The 21,497-nt window shown below is 47.7% G+C and overlaps 1 protein-coding gene across 2 annotated transcripts in view; it reads right to left on the bottom strand.

Moving 5' to 3' along the window:
- LOC136576230 (uncharacterized) overlaps window positions 1-16,624 on the bottom strand; it is a 30,910-nt gene extending 14,286 nt beyond the window's left edge. Inside the window, exon 1 of one of the 2 annotated variants that reach the window (XM_066575343.1) lies at window positions 16,488-16,624. The gene's annotated coding sequence lies outside the window, so the exon portion shown is untranslated. Of the gene's footprint in view, window positions 1-16,405 lie in introns of both variants that reach the window. The other variant, XM_066575342.1, reaches the window with a different exon arrangement.
- Window positions 16,625-21,497: the final 4,873 nt, after the last annotated feature.

Below are 21,497 nucleotides of genomic sequence, written 5' to 3'. Positions count from 1 at the left end.
ACTGCCCTTACTACTACCTCACTGCAAGACAACTGTGTCTCATCGTCATCGTCCTCCTCACCCACAGAAAGTTCTTGAGACAGTTGGCGGAAGTCCCCAGCCTCTTCCCCCGGACCCCGGGAACTTTCGAGTGGTTGGGCATCAGTGACGATAAACTCCTCTGGTGGGAGAGGAACCATTGCTGCCCAATCTAAGCAGGGGCCCGAGAACAGTTCCTGGGAGTGTTCCCGCTCCTGAGCAGGTGTCATTGTAGTGGAGTGAGGAGGCTGGGAGGAAGGAGGAGCAGCAGACAGAGGATTCGGATTTGCAGCAGTGGACGGCGCAGAACTGTGGGTGGATGATAGCTTGCTCGAAGCACTTTCTGCCATCCAGGACAGGACCTGCTCACACTGCTCATTTTCTAATAAAGGTCTCCCGCGTGGACCCATTAATTGGGCGATGAATGTGGGGACGCCAGAAACGTGCCTCTCTCCTAATCGCGCAGCAGTCGGCTGCGACACACCTGGATCAGGAGCTCGGCCTATGCCCACACCCTCACTTGGCCCTCCGCGTCCTCGGCCACGTCCACGTCCACGTCCTCTAGGCTTACCCCTACCCCTCAGCATGCTGTATTACCAGTGATTTGATTTCCCAGGCAGGAAATAAATTGGTGCAAGCCTGCAGGCCAAATATAATGTTTTCGCTTTTTTGCAAACGGAAGACCCCACTGCGTGTATTCAATGAACAAGAAGTTTAATATCTGTGGTGTGGCCCTCAAAAAGTGTCACACAAGTATAGTGTAGCAGAGTTATTAACTCTAGCAGAGCAGGTATTTGCCAGTCAGGAAAGACAATGGCTCTAGGCTGCAGTAAAGCGTAGCTGGTTGCGTCTGATTTTTTTTACGTTCTCCACGCAGCACACACGTACACGCAGACCTTAGGACTGACACAGGCAGGCCAAATATAATTTCTTTTCCTTTTTAGCTTAGGGAAGACCCCACTGCGTATATTCAATGAACAAGAAGTTTAATATCTGTGGTGTGGCCCTCAAAAAGTGTCACACAACTATAGTGTAGCAGAGTTATTAACTCTAGCAGAGCAGGTATTTGCCAGTCAGGAAAGACAATGGCGCTAGGCTGCAGTAAAGCGTAGCTGGTTGCGTCTGATTTTTGTACGTAGTACACGCAGCACACACGTACACGGAGACCTTAGGACTGACACAGGCAGGCCAAATATAATTTCTTTTCCTTTTTAGCAAAGGGAAGACCCCACTGCGTATATTCAATGAACAAGAAGTTTAATATCTGTGGTGTGGCCCTCAAAAAGTGTCACACAAGTATAGTGTAGCAGAGTTATTAACTCTAGCAGAGCAGGTATTTGCCAGTCAGGAAAGACAATGGCGCTAGGCTGCAGTAAAGCGTAGCTGGTTGCGTCTGATTTTTGTACGTAGTACACGCAGCACACACGTACACGCAGACCTTAGGACTGACACAGGCAGGCCAAATATAATTTCTTTTCCTTTTTAGCAAAGGGAAGACCCCACTGCGTGTATTCAATGAATATAAATGTCTTCTGGCCCTGCCTACACAATTCTATCCCTGTAGTATTAATGCCGGGTGCAATGCTCTGCACAGCCGGTTTTGAGAGAAAAAAAAAAAATGTGCAACACTGCTAACAGCAGCCTGGACAGTACTGCACACGGATAGAAGTGGCCCTAGAAAGGACCGTTGGGGTTCTTGAAGCCTACACTAACTCCTAACACTCTCCCTGCCTAACCCCCACTTCTGTCCCTATTGCTGGGCGCAATGCTCTGCAGATCCAATTTTGGACAAAAAAAAAAAAATTACTGTGCTAACACAGTACTGCACACTAGTAGATGTGGCCCTGAGAAGGACCGTTGGGGTTCTTGAAGCCTACACTGACTCCTAACGCTCTCCCTACAGCAGCACCAGCAGCAGCACTTTCCCTCAGCTAAGTCACAAGGCATGTGTGGCGAGCCGCGGGAGGGGCCGATTTTTATACTCGGGTGACATCTGATCGCCCCAGCCACTCACAGCAGGGGGGTGGTATAGGGCTTGAACGTCACAGGGGGAAGTTGTAATGCCTTCCCTGTCTTTCAATTGGCCAGAAAAGCGCGCAAACGTCTCAGAGAGGAAACTGAAAGTAACCGGAACACCGTGTGGTGCTCGTTACGAGTAACGAGCATCCCAAACACCCTAATATTCGCACGAATATCAAGCTCGGACGAGTACGTTCGCTCATCTCTATTAATGTGGCTTAATTTGTAACTAGGCCTGGAGGCAGCCCAGTTAAAATAAAAATTGGTTGAGGTGAAAGTTTCAACGCTTTAAAGAGCATTGAAACGTATAAAAATTGTTTAAAAAAATTATATGACAGCCTTGTGGGCCAAAGAAAAATTGCCCGTTCGGCGTGATAACGTGAGGTTTCAGGAGGAGGAGCAGGAGGAGGAGGAGGAATATTATACACAGATTGATGAAGCAAAAAGGTCCCCGTTTTTGATGGGGATACAGAACAATGCTTCCATCCGCGGGTGCAGCCTACGTATTGCTTAGGTATCGCTGCTGTCCGCTGGTGGAGAAGAGAAGTCTGGTGAAATCCAGCCTTTGTTCATCTTGATGAGTGTAAGCCTGTCGGCACTGTCGGTTGACAGGCGGGTATGCTTATCTGTGATGATTCCCCCAGCCGCACTAAACACCCTCTCTGACAAGACGCTAGCCGCAGGACAAGCAAGCACCTCCAGGGCATACAGCGCGAGTTCAGGCCACGTGTCCAGCTTCGACACCCAGTAGTTGTAGGGGGCAGAGGCGTCACGGAGGACGGTCGTGCGATCGGCTACGTACTCCCTCACCATCCTTTTACAGTGCTTCCGCCGACTCATCCTTGACTGGGGAGCGGTGACACAGTCTTGCTGGGGAGCCATAAAGCTGTCCAGGGCCTTAGAGAGTGTTCCCCTGCCTGTGCTGTACATGCTGCCTGATCTCCGCGCCTCTCCTGCTACCTGGCGCTCGGAACTGCGCCTTCGGCCACTAGCGCTGTCGGATGGGAATTTTACCATCAGTCTGTCCGCCAGCGCCCTGTGGTATAGCATCACTCTCGAACCCCTTTCCTCTTCGGGTATGAGAGTGGAAAGGTTCTCCTTATACCGTGGGTCGAGCAGTGTGTACACCCAGTAATCCGTAGTGGCCAGAATGCGTGTAACGCGAGAGTCATGAGAAAGGCAGCGTAACATGAAGTCAGCCATGTGTGCCAGGGTACCTGTACGCAACACATGGCTGTCCTCACTAGGAAGATCACTTTCAGGATCCTCCTCCTCCTCCGGCCATACACGCTGAAAGGATGACAGGCAAGCAGCATGTGTATCCTCAGCAGTGGGCCAAGCTGTCTCTTCCCCCTCCTCCTCATCCTCCTCATGCTCCTCCTCCTCACCGCGCTGAGATATAGACAGGAGGGTGCTCTGACTATCCAGCGACATACTGTCTTCCCCCGGCTCTGTTACCGAGCGCAAAGCGTCTGCCTTTATGCTTTGCAGGGAACTTCTCAAGAGGCATAGCAGAGGAATGGTGACACTAATGATTGCAGCATCGCCGCTCACCACCTGGGTAGACTCCTCAAACTTTCCAAGGACCTGGCAGATGTCTGCCAACCAGGCCCACTCTTCTGAAAAGAATTGAGGAGGCTGACTCCCACTACGCCGCCCATGTTGGAGTTGGTATTCCACTATAGCTCTACGCTGCTCATAGAGCCTGGCCAACATGTGGAGCGTAGAGTTCCACCGTGTGGGCACGTCGCACAGCAGTCGGTGCACTGGCAGATTAAACCGACGTTGCAGGGTGCGCAGGGTGGCAGCGTCCGTGTGGGACTTGCGGAAATGTGCGCAGAGCCGGCGCACCTTTCCGAGCAGGTCTGTCAAGCATGGGTAGCTTTTCAGAAAGCGCTGAACCACCAAATTAAAGACGTGGGCCAGGCATGGCACGTGCGTGAGGCTGCCGAGCTGCAGAGCCGCCACCAGGTTATGGCCGTTGTCACACACGACCATGCCCGGTTGGAGGCTCAGCGGCGCAAGCCAGCGGTCGGTCTGCTCTGTCAGACCCTGCAGCAGTTCGTGGGCCGTGTGCCTCTTATCTCCTAAGCTGAGTAGTTTCAGCATGGCCTGCTGACGCTTTCCCACCGCTGTGCTGCCACGCCGCGCGACACCGACTGCCGGCGACGTGCTGCTGCTGACACATCTTGATTGTGAGACAGAGGTTGCGTTGGAGGAGGAGGAGGAGGGTGGTTTAGTGGAGGAAGCATACACCGCCGCAGATACCAGCACCGAGCTGGGGCCCGCAATTCTGGGGGTGGGTAGGACGTGAGCGGTCCCAGGCTCTGACTCTGTCCCAGCCTCCACTAAATTCACCCAATGTGCCGTCAGGGAGATATAGTGGCCCTGCCCGCCTGTGCTTGTCCACGTGTCCGTTGTTAAGTGGACCTTGGCAGTAACCGCGTTGGTGAGGGCGCGTACAATGTTGCGGGAGACGTGGTCGTGCAGGGCTGGGACAGCACATCGGGAAAAGTAGTGGCGACTGGGTACTGAGTAGCGCGGGGCCGCCGCCGCCATCATATTTTTGAAAGACTCCGTTTCCACAACCCTATACGGCAGCATCTCAAGGCTGATAAATTTGGCAATGTGCACGTTTAACGCTTGAGCGTGCGGGTGCGTGGCGGCGTACTTGCGCTAGCGACGGCTGGACGGTGTGCTGAGAGACATTGGTGGATGGGGCCGAGGACAGCGGAGGTGAGGGTGTGGGTGCAGGCCAGGAGACGGTAGTGCCTGTGCCCTGAGAGGGGGGTTGGATCTCAGTGGCAGGTTGGGGCACAGGGGGAGAGGCAGTGGTGCAAACCGGAGGCGGTGAACGGCCTTCGTCCCACCTTGTGGGGTGCTTGGCCATCATATGTCTGCGCATGCTGGTGGTGGTGAGGCTGGTGGTGGTGGCTCCCCGGCTGATCTTGGCGCGACAAAGGTTGCACACCACTGTTCGTCGGTCGTCTGCACTCTCAGTGAAAAACTGCCAGACCTTTGAGCACCTCGGCCTCTGCAGGGTGGCATGGCGCGAGGGGGCGCTTTGGGAAACAGTTGGTGGATTATTCGGTCTGGCCCTGCCTCTACCCCTGGACACCGCACTGCCTCTTGCAACCTGCCCTGCTGCTGCCCTTGCCTCCCCCTCTGAAGACCTGTCCTCAGTAGGCGTAGCAAACCAGGTGGGGTCAGTCACCTCATCGTCCTGCTGCTCTTCCTCCGAATCCTCTGTGCGCTGCTCCCTCGGACTTACTGCCCTTACTACTACCTCACTGATAGACAACTGTGTCTCATCGTCATCGTCCTCCTCACCCATTGAAAGCTCTTGAGACAGTTGCCGGAAGTCCCCAGCCTCATCCCCCGGACCCCGGGAACTTTCCAAAGGTTGGGCATCAGTCACGATAAACTCCTCTGGTGGGAGAGGAACCATTGCTGCCCAATCTGAGCAGGGGCCCGAGAACAGTTCCTGGGAGTCTGCCCGCTCCTCTGAATGTGTCATTGTAATGGAGTGAGGAGGCTGGGAGGAAGGAGGAGCAGCAGCCAGAGGATTCTGAGTTGCAGCAGTGGACGGCGCAGAACTGTGGGTGGACGATAGATTGCTGGATGCACTTTCTGCCATCCACGACAGGACCTGCTCACACTGCTCATTTTCTAATAAAGGTCTACCGCGTGGACCCATTAATTGTGCGATGAATGTGGGGACGCCAGAAACGTGCCTCTCTCCTAATCCCGCAGCAGTCGGCTGCGATACACCTGGATCAGGAGCTCGGCCTGTGCCCACACCCTGACTTGGGCCTCCGCGTCCTCGGCCGCTTCCACGTCCTCTAGGCCTACCCCTACCCCTCAGCATGCTGTATTACCAGTAATGCAGAAACAGAACGCTGTAATTAAATGTGCCGGTTATTGGCCTGTGTTTGGAGGCTGACTTCGCTTACGGAATGCCAGGAAATAATTTTGCGCAAGCCTGCTGTAACACTTAGCTGGCTGTGTATGAATGAGGAGGACTACTACACCCAGCACAGACCCAGAACACTGAGGACAGTCACAGCCAGCCCAAATAGATTTTTTTCCCCAATTGTTTTTGCAGAGACCCACTGCCTATATTCAATAAATATGTCTTCTGTCCCTGCCTCACAATATATGTCTTCTGTCCCTGCCTCACCACTACTGGCCCTGCACTATATCTAATTACTGCAGGGCGCAATGCTCTGCACGGCCGATATACCAAAAAAAAAAAATGTGCAACACTGCTAAAAGCAGCCTCCACAGTACTGCACACGGTTAGATGTGGCCCTAAGAAGGACCGTTCGGGTTCTTGAAGCCTAAATACTCCTAACGCTCTCCCTATAGCAGCTCCACCAAGACAGCACTTTCCCTAAAGTATGTCAGAATAAATCTGTGCCGAGCCGCTGGAGGGGCCGATTTATATACTCGGGTGACACCTGATCTCGCCAGCCACTCACTGCAGGGGGGTGGTATAGGGCTTGAACGTCGCAGGGGGAAGTTGTAATGCCTTCCCTGTCTTTCTATTGGCCAGAAAAGCGCGCTAACGTCTCAGAGATGAAAGTGAAAGTAACCCGAACATCGCGTGGTACTCGTTACGAATAACGAGCATCTCGAACACGCTAATACTCGAACGAGTATCAAGCTCGGACGAGTACATTCGCTCATCTCTAATACTAATATATTAAATACAGAAAAAATATCAACTGCCTACGCCAACTTAAACCATCGCCATAGCCGCCATGTAATCCAAGACTGTAGAAGTTCTACATCAAAATGACCTAAGTAAAATTATTAGCGTTATTAGGAAAAGACCTCTAATAAATAATATGTATTATGCTAATACAGTTGTCTTTAATGTTACATGCTGCAGGGATAGATGGATATCACATAGCTGCGGAGGGTATGGTATTTTGTAACTCTGTATTGGGCAACTGATGGCTTAAGTATAGGTTATATGGTCTATCCTTAATTGTGTACTTGAACATTTGTAACAGTCTCTGTCATGGTCTGCGTGGGTGTATGTGGTCTTGAACCCAGACCTGGTGACTATTGGAGACTATAAAGCACCAGGTCACCTTAAAGGGGTTGTCCCGCGAAAGCAAGTGGGTCTATACACTTCTGTATGGTCATATTAATGCACTTTGTAATGTACATTGTGCATTAATTATGAGCCATACAGAAGTTATAAGAAATTTTTCACTTACCTGCTCCGTTGCTAGCGTCCTCGTTTCCATGGAGCCGTCTAATTTTCAGCGTCTAAGCTCCAAATAAGACGCGCTTGCGCAGTCCGGGTCTTCTTCTTTTCTGAATGGGGCCGCTCGTGCCGGAGATCAGCTCCGTGTAGCTCCGCCCCGTCACGTGCCGATTCCAGCCAATGAGGAGGCTGGAATCGGCAATGGACCGCACAGAAGCCCTGCGGTCCACCGAGGGAGAAGATCCCGGCGGCCATCTTCAACCGGTAAGTAAGAAGTCACCGGAGCGCGGGGATTCAGGTAAGCGCTGTGCGGTCTTTTTTTTGTAAGTCCCTGCATCGGATTTGTCTCGCACCGAACGGGGGGGCTGTTGAAAGAAAAAAAAACCCGTTTCAGCGCGGGACAACCCCTTTAAGTCACATGTCAATGGTTGAATGAGAGGACAAGTTGTGTCGCGCAGGGTGTTTTAAAGTATAAAAGGCAGGTGTGGTATGCAAGTTTTTGTGTAACTGCGGAATAAGTTGGCGCTATACAAATAAAGATTATTATTATTTATAACTGTTGCGGTGAGGAGGTTCAGGTAGGCATGAGTAGGTGATATAAGGCTGGCATGGTCAGGCCAAGTGCCACGAGAGAACCTTGGTTGGCAGTGTGAAGAGGTTGGTAGCAGCCAAGTCATGTAAGTTGTGTGTTAATTCTCAGGATCCTCTCATCTGGAAGATTAAATGACTGGACAGTCGGGCTGTGGCAGCCGTGGTACTGTAGCTCCTGTTACAGCACTTTGCCCCCCGAGCGCCAGGTGGGGTGCGCTGAACTTCCCGCACCCCACTGTCCCTGCCTACTTGCCTCGACCCTGGCTAACCCCAGGCGGACAACTGGGCGGCGGTCCCTGCTCTGGCTAGGGACCTGGCGACTACCTAGATGGAACTACTAATGGGGGACAGAGTGCCCACAGAAGAGGCAGGTGGAACAGACCAACAGAACTTACAATGCAGAGGTCAGGCTGGAGATGGAGCTCACAGGCAAACTGAAAGGACACTGACTAGCAACTAGTGCTGACTGAGACAGACTAGAGGCTAACAGAACCAACAAGAACCAGACAGAGCAATAGGGAACCAGAAGGCGCTGACTGGCAACTAGGGACTGGCTGAGGGTAACTGCAGACAGACTGGCTAGGTGCAAGCAGAACCAATAACTGGCCATAAGCTCAATTCACTGCCAGTCTTTTAACCACAAGGCTCCGCCCAGGGGCGGAGAGTGGGAGGAGGCAACTCCACCCACTGCTGTATAAGAAGAGCAGAGGAGTGCGGGCAGCACTCTATGGGCGGACACGCCCACCGGCCGCCCCAAGCCGCTGGGAGAACCCCGACACAGAACTCCAGGCCGCCGACGCCGTAGCGATGTGCGCCGACCGCAGGACCCCGTGCCGCCCTGCATGGTAACAGCTCCAGTCATATTCCACTGTGCTGCTGAAAGCGAGAGAACCCTCGCTCAAGGACTGTGAGTGGTAAACACTGTGTGATGTGTGGACGTGGGTCAGCATGATTCCAGCGATACCAAGTTTATTAAGTTTTTTTTTTTTTAAGATTTGCTTTCTGTTGCTGTTTTCCAAGAGCCATAACATTTTTATGTTTCCATTGATGGAGCTCTCTGAGGGCTGGGTTTTTGTATGATGAACTTGCCATTTATCCAATTATTGGAACAAAGATGAACAAGATCTGCAATTCTGGCATATTCTTTATTTTTAATAGCGTTAAATGTTCAGTATAAATCATATGTTAAATTAATTCGGCAGGCAGATCAGTAGGATTAGGTCAAATTGTGAAAAAGTTGAAGAAAAAAAAAATTCAAAACTATATATAAACTCTTTTTTTTTATAATTTATTTTTTTTATCGCTGCATTCAAAGATCCCTAACATTTCTTTTTCTTGTGCTGTAGTAAAGGGTGGAATGAGTTGTTCGTTTTTAATAGTACCATTTGTTGATCCATGCGATGTTCTGATCATTTTCTGTTCTGTTTTTTGTAAAGCAAGGTAGGCGAAATTAGCCATTTTCTCCATGTTTTCATTTTTTTCACAATTTTTATTTTTGTCTCACTAGGAGACTCGATTATCACCATATTTTAGCATTCCTTTAACACACCATTATACTCACAGGCCACCATAGCAACCCATCGGAACCGCACGATCGTTGAAGGCCAATGAGTGAGAGAGGGAGCCCTCAGCATTTTACATGCTGCAATCACACTAACCATGGCATGCAAAGGGTTAAACAGAGGGGATCAGAGGTTTCTCTGGTCCCCGCTGTTTGAGCAGGTGCCAGGCTGTTATGGAGTAGCTCAGCACCCGTTTTTCCTGGCACAGGAGCCCATGCCAGACTTCTGATGCAGCCTCCATCAAAAGACAGCGCAAAAAAATAAAGCCCCTTAATGGTCGCTGTCAGAAGTCCTTAAGAGGTTAACGGTGCCAGATACACAGATAATGTGCTCCACCATGAAGGCTTAGGCCACTCCCACATGAGTGACAAAATTGCGCAATTTTCTCGCGATGCGACAGTACTATAAATCACATTTATATGAAGCCTATGCTTTCCAATGGGTTCCTTCACATGAGCGATGTTTTGTAGACTGCTACCTTGCGAGAATACAAAATCGTGGCACGCTCTATACAGCTGCGATTTGCAATGTTTTGTAGCCCATATTTCCCTATGGAACCTTCCTTTGTGTTGCAAACCGTGTTTTCATGCGGTGCGATGCAACTTTTACAGTAGGAAGTCCTACTGTAAAAGCCCTAAAATAAGCCCTATCTGTATATAAAAAAAAAAATCACCTAACAGGTGCTGTCAGCTCTGGGGCGCATGTTCTCTGCAGCTCCGGCATACTTTTCTATAGTCTTCAAGCAGCCCTTCCTGGATTGGAGGTTTAAAATCCCCGCCTCCAGGAAATGCTGTCAGTGATTGGTTCTCGAGCACTGCGGCAGTGAATGGCTGTGATTGGTTCATCGAGCTCTGGTTCATAGCTCTGATTGGCTGAGCCAGCGCTCGATGAGCCAATCATGGGCCGAGCTTCCTGGAGGCGGGGTTTTTCAAACTCCTGACTAGGAAGCAATGCCGGTGGACTTCAAGCAAGTGCCGTAGATGCAGAGGTGACACGTGGCAGAGCTGTTCAGCGCCTCTTAGGTGATGTATTATTTAATTTATTTTTACATGCAGCTAGGTCTTATTTTGGGGGTAGGGCTATTTCAAGCCCCCAGAAAATCCCGGCAAAAGAGTGCTACAAAGTCATGTGGCTTTGCAGCAACACAAAAGCGCAACATTGCCATGATAAAACGCAGCAATATCGCACAGGATACAGATGCGATATCGCTGAAATTTTCGCTGCGATATCGCCCATGCGGAAACAGCCCTACAGCCTATTTTTGACACCATTCACTAGTCATTCCAGCAGGGTGCCTTGCACTTCACAAGTGGAGCACAATAGAGGAGACACCCTGAGTCAGACTGCTTACTGCACAAGTAACAATACAAGGTATTAGGTAATATTTTGGCCAAATCTGTATCTCGTTTTAATGGTGGTGGAGGAAATAGTGTTAGTTTAGAGGCTGGATTCACACGAACGTATATCGGCTCTGTTTTCACGCCGAGCCGATATACGTCGTCCTCATCTGCAGGGGGGGGGGGGAGGATGGAAGAGCCAGGAGCAGGAACTGAGCTCCCGCCCCCTGTCCACCCCCTCTCCGCCACCTCTCCACCCCCTCTCTGCCCCTCTGCACTATTTGCAATGAAAGGAGGCAGGACGGGGGTGGAGCTAAGTTACGAGAATTAGCCCTGCCCCCGTCCCGCCTCTCCCCATTGCAAATAGTGCAGAGGGGCAGAGAGGAGGCAGAGAGGGGGCGGGAGCTCAGTTCCTGCTCCTGGCTCTTCCATCCCCCCCCCTGCAGATGAGGACCAGGTATATTCGTGTGAATCCAGCCTTACATTGTGCTTGCGTATGTTTGTAAAAGAATTAACTAATAATCTACATTAAATAGCACCATTAACCCCTTAAGGACCAGGGTGTTTTGGTCCTAAAGAACTAGACACTTTTTAGGGATTTTACCTATGTGCTGGTTTTACTGCCCAATTTTCTTTTCTTTTCTTGGTTGCTTTTTTCCCCCAATGATATGTAAGACAATTTTTTAAATATCTTTAAATGCTTTATTTTAAATTTACAGTTGTTTATTTTTTAAATTAGTATATTTATGCTAAAATAAAGTACGGGTACGGGTTCTTCATTTTGTTCCAGAGGTTCTGGTATATAATTTGTGTAGTCTCGGATTACAACTCGCATACAGCGACGGTTCTGGTTGGCGTCGGCTTTGGGTCATTTTCTTTTTTATGTATATAGGTTTATTTAATTCTGTAATTTTTTTAAACTTATTTTTGTAACTATTTCTTTTTATATTTATCTCCCTCATGGCATCATAAAAGACCTCTGGGGGTCATTCACATAGTCTTTTGCTTTTTATTTCATACTTTTCCACTGTAGTTGCAGCAACCATAGGAGCCCCAGTTACAGAAGAAAACATCCCCTTGTAGTGACAATAGTCACTAAGAAAGCTGATCTCTGTCTGCTGTAATAGGGTGACCCGGTGGTCAAGTGATCGCCGGGTCGCATAGCGAAAGAAGCACTTCAGCTTTTACTTTTTAGTATATAGCGCTCATTGAGAGCTATGTAGCCTGGAAAGGGGAAGGTAAAAGCGGTGAAAAAACACTTCTCACTTCTCCTCTGGGTCCTCTGCTATATTTGACAGCCGAGAACCCAACCTGCTCCTGCTTGATTGTAGCAGTAGAGGCTTTAATTCCGCCCGGATTAAAGTCCAGGACTAAGCGTTGTATATTTACTGCGCTTGGACCTTAAGGGGTTAAAAATACAACTTGTCCCACAAAAACTAGCCCTCAAGACAGCTACATCAATGGAAAAATTTTTTTTTTTGAAAGTGGGGAGGAAAAACCGAAAATGGAAAAAATAAAGGCTCATGTCCACGACCGTGTTTTCACTGCGTATGACGCTTGCGTTCCAGCTGACGTGTAATACGCGATAAATCAAGCCAATGAAAGTCAATGGACTTTCATTGATCCATGCAAACTTACATGTAGACACTGCGTATCGATATGCAAGAGAAATAAATCACAGCATGCTTTATTTCTCTGCGTACGTATGCAGCGCGAGCCCTACACCCTTGTATGAGCTGCGTATGAAACGCTGTCCATGCCCAATGTAAGCACTTTTATATGCATCCGTGCTCTGTTCGTTTTTTTTCTTTTAAAGTTACACTGCGCATGTCTGTGTGCGTGTGATACACGGGCATGCTCAGTGCTGTACCCAGCCATACGTAGCCCCTACCGGCGGGAGAAAACGCAAATCCATTAAAATGCCATCCGCGGGTGCAAATTTCAATTTAATTGCCCGCGGATGGCTAATGGATGGCTAAGGGCGGAATCGAATGCGGAAATCCGCAGCGGAGTCCACAATTCGATTTTGCCAGTGGACATGAGGCCTGAGGGTCAGAGAGCAAAAGTCACTGCTTGGTTGTAGCTCTCTGGTTTTGTTCATTGCCGAAATATTTAACCCCTTAATGACACAGGACGTAAGGTTACTCCCCGCACATTTGGGGTGTGTATGGAGGGTGATCGTGGGGCGATCTCGCTCCATACATCGCTGCTGCCAACTGATACCCACCCGCAACAGCTTCGATAAGCTGAGTCGCTCATCGAAGCTGTTTACCCTTTAAATGCCGCCGTCAATTCTGACATAGGGATTTAAATCCCCCAGCCGATGTTCCTGGGTCCCGTATGGGCCCCCCGTGATGAGATTGTTGGGGAACGTGTGGGTGTCATGGCCCGGGGGCTGTCTTAGCAGAATGCCTATCAAGCCATGACTGAGACATGGCCTAATAGAATGTCTGTTAGAATTCGGTATGATGTAATGCTATGCCTTTATCATACTGCAAGAGCGATCCAGGCATCGCAAGCTTTTGTTCCCTCTGGGGATTAAAAAAAAAGTGAAAATGAAGTTTAAAAAAGTTTTACTACTAAAAAAAAGGGTAATAAACGTTAAAAAAACCCTTTTGCTATATTTATAATAAAAGAATCTAAGTAATAAAACAAAAATACATATTTGGTATCGCTGCGTCCATAAAAGTCAGATCTATCAAGGTAATGCATAATTTACCCCGCACAGTCAACGTCGTCAGAAAAAAGAAATAAAGAACGCCAGAATTGCACTTTTTTGGTTACCTCATCCCCAAGAAAAAATGTAATAAAAAGTGATCAAAAAGTCGTATGTTCTCCAGAATGGTGCCAAGTGAAACTACAGGGCTTCCTGCACAAAATGAGATGTCGCACAACTATGTTGATGAAAAAAATAAAAAAATGATAGCTGTCAGAATATGGTAGCTGAAAATAATTGAAAAAAAATTTAATATCTTTGAAAAAAAATAAAAGTAGTATAGTAAAAAAAAACTATATACATTTGATATTGTAGTATTCGTACACACCTGTAGAATAAAGTTATCAGATCAGTTCTGTTGCAGTATGTACGCTGTAGAAACAAGTTGCACCCAAAGATGGGGGAATTTCCTTTTTTTTCCATTTCACTCCACTAAGAATTTTTTTAAAGTTTTCAGTACATTATATAGTACAATTGAAAAATACAACTCTTCCCACAAAAACAAGCCCTCAGGCATCTACATCAAGGAATAATTAAAAGAGTTATGATATTTCTAAAAGGGGGGAGGAAAAAAATCGAGGGAAAAAAAGGGGACGTCCTTAAGGGGTTATCCAGATATAACCTATTGATAGTTTGTTGTTAGGATTGACCATCAATAGTAGATTGGCGGCGGAGCAGCCTTTCCGGGATCCCTGCTGATCAGCTGTTGTCTTGCACTGAGCTGAATTTTGCCCAAGTAGACAGCTCCGTGCAGTGGCCATGCTTGGTATTACAAGCAAAATTCCAATTCACTTCAGTGCCTGCAATACCAAACTTGGCCACTGCAGTGAGTACAGAGCTGTCTGCTTCCTATAGAAATCAGCTCATTGCATGAGTGTAGGCACCCAGCAAACAGTTGATCCCATGTGGCAGAACTACACTGATCTACTAATGATAGCCTATCAAGCAGATAGGCCACCAAAGGTTTACAACTGAACAACCCCTTTAAAGGGCTTGTCCCACTTCTAACAGTTTTGATGCCAGAAGCAGACAGCTCCATACAATGTTCAGTAGCCCAGGTTAGTACTGCAGGCCCAGTCCTATTGAAGTGAATGGGATTCAGCCTGCAGTACCAACCTGGGCCACAGCAGAATGTACAGCACTATCTGCTTCTTGTGCATTAACATCTAGAAGTGGGACAACTACTTCAAGTATTAGATGTCTGATGTGCAGTCTAAAGTCTTCAGCTCTCTTCCTACTTGCTGAATTATACCATAATTGTCCCTGAATAGATTTAGCATATAATAAGAGAATGTATGATATAATAACCAGCTATATTTTATTCTATAAGGATATTCTGATTATGTTACACATTTCAAAAGAATCCCTATTGTTTGTAGTGGGAATTTGTATTTGACCTTTGAAAGTAGCTACAAGTATCCACTAATAATTTAGACTATTGAAGAAAAATTCTCAATACTATTAGCATATCTTAGACGGCAGCGAGACCCGACCCGAGACCCTGCAGGGACTAGTGCGGCGCTCACCTCTCCCGCGGCTCCGGCTCTATGATGTGCCGGCTGCCGGCCAGCCCGCACATGCGCAGAGCAGAGCCGACGGCTCGGGAGTGACATTTCTGTGCGGGGCTCTGTGAGCCCCGCACCGAAATAGAACATGTCGCGATTTGTTTTCCGCATGTGATTTCACGCTGACAAATCGCGGCCGTCTGCCTAGGATTGTGTTTTCTAATGCAATCCTATGGCAGCTTCCACTGGCGGAAATTCTGCCTTAAAGTTGTCTTAAACTCTTTGATATCAATTAATTATAAAAAGTCTTGAATAGAACTGCAGTCCAGCCGGCAAACTGAAACTGTGTCCAGAGCAGCATCAGCACTGCTAAGGTACTTGAAACTGTATTGCAACTTTCTAAAACTGTATTCATTTGAATGCTCCACTGGTTCCGATTAAAGGGGTTGTCTCACAACAGCCCACACCTTGAATACAGCCCTAGCACATCTCTCTTACATTCACTTTAATGGGACCACTGCAGAAAGCTGAGTCGGCGCTTTCACCTATACCACTAAAATGAATGGAACTGGAGGTGCGCACCAGCGATCTCGGATACCACAGGGCTGCATTGCAGGCATGGGCTGCCGTCAGACAACTGCTTTAAAGTGCAGCTACAACGGATTCAGCTGCAACGTATAGTCTGTTCTTGTTTATCGGAATACATTCCGCAAAAACATAAAATAAATATTGTGTTAATGGTTTTAAATTAAATTAGCTTTAAATACTTATCCGGTGTCTTTTCTTGCATTGCCATGAGTAAGAACACATATGTATGATGTTCAAAACACATACAATATTGTCTTCATGTCTCTATTCATTAATTTTTAATCCGGTTCTAAATAAAAATGTGTTTTTAGTCCTTGGACTTTGGCGTTGGATCTACCTTTTTCTATGTAGGACCTCTCAAATGGTCTCAAAGTAAAATAATGCCACCCGCCTGACAGATTTGCTCCTTTTTTATATGAAGAACTGTATACTGATGGCAGTATATAAATGTATGTGTATATATATGTGTGTGTGTGTATGTGTGTGTATATATATATATATATATATATACACTGTATATACAGTATAATATATATGCTTGACCAACAATTGACCTAGAACTTCCATTACCCACACTGATTTTATGGATAGGAGTGACTGGTGTAATAGTTGAGATCAAGAACAGTAAAATCTAATTCCCAGTGACGGCTGTCCCTGTCACAGCTGTGGCATCAGTATTCTGTACCCGGCCATGAGCTCATATGGAAGCTCCTTTCTATCTATATTGACACATTACAGGTGCTCTACACCAGTTATTCTACAAGCATTGGCTCAATAACTTCTACTCATGAAAGAAATGATGCATTATGGGAGGCAACAAAATGCATTTATCACAAGTTCCTTCCACTTACCCTATTATTTAGCGGCAGCCTATGCCCACTACACTAGCTGGCACTGATAGGAAACGTACTTGTGATCGGCAGGTATACTTACACTGAGTGCAGTCGGGTTATGGAGAGAAGCGGTTGCTCTGGTGAAGCCAGATGGGGGCTCTTTTATATGTTCTCCTTATGTAACACCTGTAACTTCGGGCAATCTTATCCACATGACACTGAACACTTAGCTGTTGGCGATGCATGTTACTACCTGGAGCTTCACCCAGATGAGAGATAGGAAGGGCGAGGAACCTTGTGATTAGTGGAGGCATCTGAGACATTCCTTTGTGTGAATTACAGATCTTGGCTTTAACGGATCTTTTCTTAAAGGGGTTCTGGTTTACAAGATCCATCTGTACCCCGTTGGCTTCTTTTATTCCTTCAATGCATTTAAGATTAAAAAAGAAGCAACCTTTCACATAGTCTTGATAAAAGTTTTGTCCAGATCTGAACCCATCACAGCTAGAATCTCCAAAATGATGATCTGTGAAAAACTGTCCACTATGAGGGATGACCGTATGGAAGGCTTCCTCAGGACTTGGCAACCATGACATCGTAGGAGACATTTCCTTGAGACACATCATATTAACCCTATAATAGAAACAAGATCTATTCCATTGAAACGATAATGAGTGGAAACTAGAGATGAGCGAGCGTACTCGGAAAAGCACTACTCGCTCGAGTAATTTGCTTTATCCGAGTATCGCTGTGCTCGTCCCTGAAGATTCGGGTGCCGGCACGGAGCTGGGAGCTGCAGGGGAGAGCGGGGAGGAACGGAGGGGAGATCTTTCTCTCCCTCTCTCCCGCCCGCTCTCCCCTGCTCCCCGCTGCGACTCACCTGTCAGCCGCAGCGGCACCCGAATCTTCAGGGACGAGCACAGCGATACTCAGATAAAGCAAATTACTCGAGCCAGTAGTGCTTTTCCGAGTACGCTCGCTCATCTCTACTGGAAACCCTTTTGTTCTGTAATGTCTCATGTTTATTTGTTCAAAGGATTGTTTGACAAAAGCTGTCAGTTACACGACTGTTACCTCTGAAGACCCCCTGTGAGGGGTATTATTGAGCCTTCAACCCTGATTTTTGATGGATTTTCATTTCCAATTTTCAAAAGCCATAACTTTTTTATTTTTTCGTCGACACGGCTGTATAAGGGCTTGTTTTTACGTTGTGAATAGAGATGAGCGAGTATACTTGCTAAAGGCAATTACTCGAGTGAGCATTGCCTTTAGCGAGTACCTACCCGCTCGAGATGAAAGGTTCGGGTGCCGGCGGGGGGCAGGGAGCTGCGGGGGAGAGCGGAGCGAAACGGAGGGGAGATCTCTCTCTCCCTCTCTCCCCCCCCCCCCCCCCCCGCTCCCTGCTGACTGCCGCTACTCACCGCTCCCCCGCGCCGGCACCCGAACCTTTCATCTCGAGCGGGGAGATACTGGATAAAGGCAATGCTCACTCGAGCAATTGCCTTTACGGAGTATACTCGCTCATCTATAGGTTTTAACTGTAGTTTTTATTTGTACCATTTTGGGGTACACTTCTATTGCCTTTTGGGGGGGGGGGCAAAATGAAACAAAGCAGCATTTTGCCTCAATTTTTAAGGTTTTTTTTTTTACGCTTTTTGCCGTGCAGGACAAAACGCGTGTTCAACTTATTCTACACGTCGTTACGGATACAACGATACCAAATGTGTGGGATTTTAATTTAAAAAAAAAATTGTTATGCTAATATGAGAAAAAGCACAAAAAGGGTGTTTTTTTACCCGTTTTTTTTTTTTCTTGTTTTTACCTTATTTTTACACTTTTTATGTTCCTGTAGGGGACTAGTACAATCACACCTATGATCACTATGATAAGGCATTGCAGGTCTTCTGTCTTTCAATGCCTTATCGCTTGTTATAGCGATCATAGGCACTGGCAATGCAGGACACCTATAGCGGACGTCCTGTTGCCATGGCAACCCATTGGGCTCTCCGTGATTACATCACAAGAATCTGATAACATCACAGAAGGAGCGCTCTCCCTCTGCGAGCCCTTTACATCCTGCGATCTACATAGATCACGGCAGGGAAGGGGTTAACAGCAGGGGTTGCTGTCCCAATGCACCCCCACTGTTGCAGCCGGAGGCCGGCTATCGGTGACAGCCGTCTCCCACTGCTGGATAACCAGGGATCTCTTCTTATCTCGCGCTATTCCCAGGGCATAACTGTACATCCTGTTGCGTTAACTTTCTCTCTGCCAGGATGTACAGTTACGCCCTGTGGCGCGAAGGGTTTTATGGTATAAAGCGAGAAAATCGCAGCGATATTGCATTGCTAGTCCGTGCGATATTGCTGTGTCTTCTCACGGCCATACCGCAATTTGCTAGCGGTACAAAGCCGCATGTGACGCTACAAAGTCGTGCGACTTTGTAGCATTACATGCGAGGATTGTGGGGGGTGGGGTTGAAATATAAGCCCTACCATGAAAATAAGCTGTAGCTGAAGAAGAAAAAAAAGGTATACATCACCTCTCTCTCTGTCTTGGGCGCCACTGCAGCTTCTCTCCGGGTCCTGGCACTGTCTCTCTGCATTAGCTTCTGGCCGGGGATTGAAAAATCCACGCCTCCTGGAACCAATCACAGCCATTCATCGAGTACTGGCTGTGATTGGCTAAGCGTCAGCCAATCACAGCCGGCGCTTCCAGGAGGCAGGGATTTTTCAATCCCCAGCCAGAAGATGAAGAAGAGAAACAGTGTCGGGACCCAGGGAGAAGCTGCGGCACTGTCGGAGAGCGCTTCTAAGGTGATGTATGTGGTTTTTTTTCTGCATCTAGGGCTTAGGTTATGGTTCTGACAGTAGGATTTCCTATTGTCAAAGTTGCATCGCTGCACACGAAAATCACGTTTTTTGTGCGATACAACAGAGAGGAAGGCTCCATAGGGAAACATGGGCTACAGAACCTCACGAGTCGCGGGCACATCTCCGGACCCGCAAGGTTTTTGTGTCAAGTTGTTGCATGCTACAAAACATTGCATGTGTGAAGTAACCCATAGGAAAGCATGGGCTTCACATACATGCGATTTGTAGCATTGTGGCAACGCAACAAAATCGCCTGACTTTGTCGCCCGTGTGAAGGAGGCCTAAAGCTTTTGAAACTAAAAAAGTTTTCTCCAAAGGGGTCCTTTAGTGTGTAAACATAATAAAGAGCTCATTGCTCTCCCCGCTCGTATCCTGCCTGGTGGCTCTGGGTCTGTGAGGTCCCCGTAAAGCTGCCGCTGCAGCTAGTGACAGAGCTAAGAGATAACCACTGAGCTCTGTTATTGGCTACAGGGAGATCAGAGAGGTGAATAGCAGTTCTTTATTACATTTATACACTTGGGGACCCCTCGGACAACCCTTTTAAAAAGTCTACATTTGATGTATGCAGTAGCACCAGGCCTCCCAACTCTCCCAGATTTGTTGGGACAGTCACGAATTTGGCAGCCTGTCCCGCCATCCCAGGAGGTCTACTGTATGTCCCGGTCCACACCACTATCAGAAATGCTTTTTCTAAGCCACTTCAGTGGCTGATTGCTCCCCTGTCTCCCCACACAGGCTGATTGCTCCCCTGTCTCCTGCCTCAGCACAGTGTGTCTGGAGCCAGGGTGGGAATTTTGCCTATTTGTAGAGCGGCACGGCTGTCAGTGGCTGCCAGTGTGTGAAGTACATAGCAGTCACTGCAACGGCGGAGGAAGAGCATTTTTATAGTGGAGTCCAGTAGTGGGAAAGTGTAACAACTGACTCCACAAAGGCGAGCAGCATGGTGGGCCACAAAGGAGAGCACTTTTCAGGCCACTGAATAAATTGCTTTTGGGGCCACAGAAAGGAACACTATGAGAGCCACAGAGGGGGGGGGGGAGCCACTATGGGTGACTGTTAACATCACATGTTCGGCCACCTGCACAAACACACAATACGTCGCTATTCACATATACAGAACAACATGCATGAATGCAAACACAAGGCTACTGGGAGGGAAATGAGGACAGCAGCATCCTCAAGCCACAGGGGCTGGTATTTATGTGCAGCAGATCGGTGGTAATTGGCTGACTGGATAACTCCACACCCAGCCAGCTGAAACATCCCACACCTGTAACAGTATGCTCCTGGAACCTCAAAGAACTACAAGTCCCAGGAGCACAACCTAACACTCATTTAGTGTACACAGCTACTATGTAGCCCTATATGTATCCATGGCTACAGTTGACAAACCTTGTATGTTGCCTGATTCTGCAGTCAGGTGTTACGGGCTTTTACACTGAACAATAATCGGTCACATTCTTGCAAGATCGTGGGAATCTTTGATAATCTTTTGGTGTTAATGCCTGCATCAATCTGTAAAAAATCAGTAATTTGTTCGTTGTTTGGTTCTTGCAGGCATAAAAATCAAGACTATTGGCCCGTGTAAACAGAAAATCATCCATGTATGAATGACTTTTCAAAAGCCCTAAATTTTATTTTTTTCCTTGACATAGTCATATGAGGGTTGTTTGCTGCAGTACGAGCTATAGTCGGCAGGGTAAGGCCAGAGGTCGGTAACAGGTGAGTATCAGTTGCAGTACAAAGGAGCAGGCAGGTAGTGTAGTCAGAGGAAGGCCAGAGGTCAGTAACATGTAGGTATCAGTTTGCAGTGTGGAGGAGCAGCCTGGTGCTGGAGCTTTACTACTGGCACCTGTAGCCTGCTGCCTTTTAAACCGCAACACTTCTCTCTGCTGATAGTTGCTCAGGTAGTCTGCCACTGAGTTTATCCACAAGAGTTGCATTAGACTGGGGTAACTCCTAAAGCTTATGCGAGATTTCAGACATAATACCATGACATTGCTAGCTAAGCAACTGCATTTTTAAAACATAAGTGAACAGCCTGTTTGTGACATAATATCATGAAAGCATCGTAGAAAGTTAATCAAATCTGAAGGATTTAACCTATGAAGATCTAAGATCTATATATATGATGCTTGGTCATGGACTTTAAGCCCCCACCATAGTAAAAATATGATGTGGAATTAACACTCCTCTAATCTAGCTGAGGACCCAGGGGAGGAGTTGTTTTTGATTGC

This window comes from Eleutherodactylus coqui, chromosome 8 (assembly GCF_035609145.1).
Source record: "Eleutherodactylus coqui strain aEleCoq1 chromosome 8, aEleCoq1.hap1, whole genome shotgun sequence".
In the NCBI taxonomy this organism is placed as follows: Eukaryota; Metazoa; Chordata; class Amphibia; order Anura; family Eleutherodactylidae; genus Eleutherodactylus; species Eleutherodactylus coqui.
This window is presented reverse-complemented; position numbering and strand designations above follow the sequence as displayed.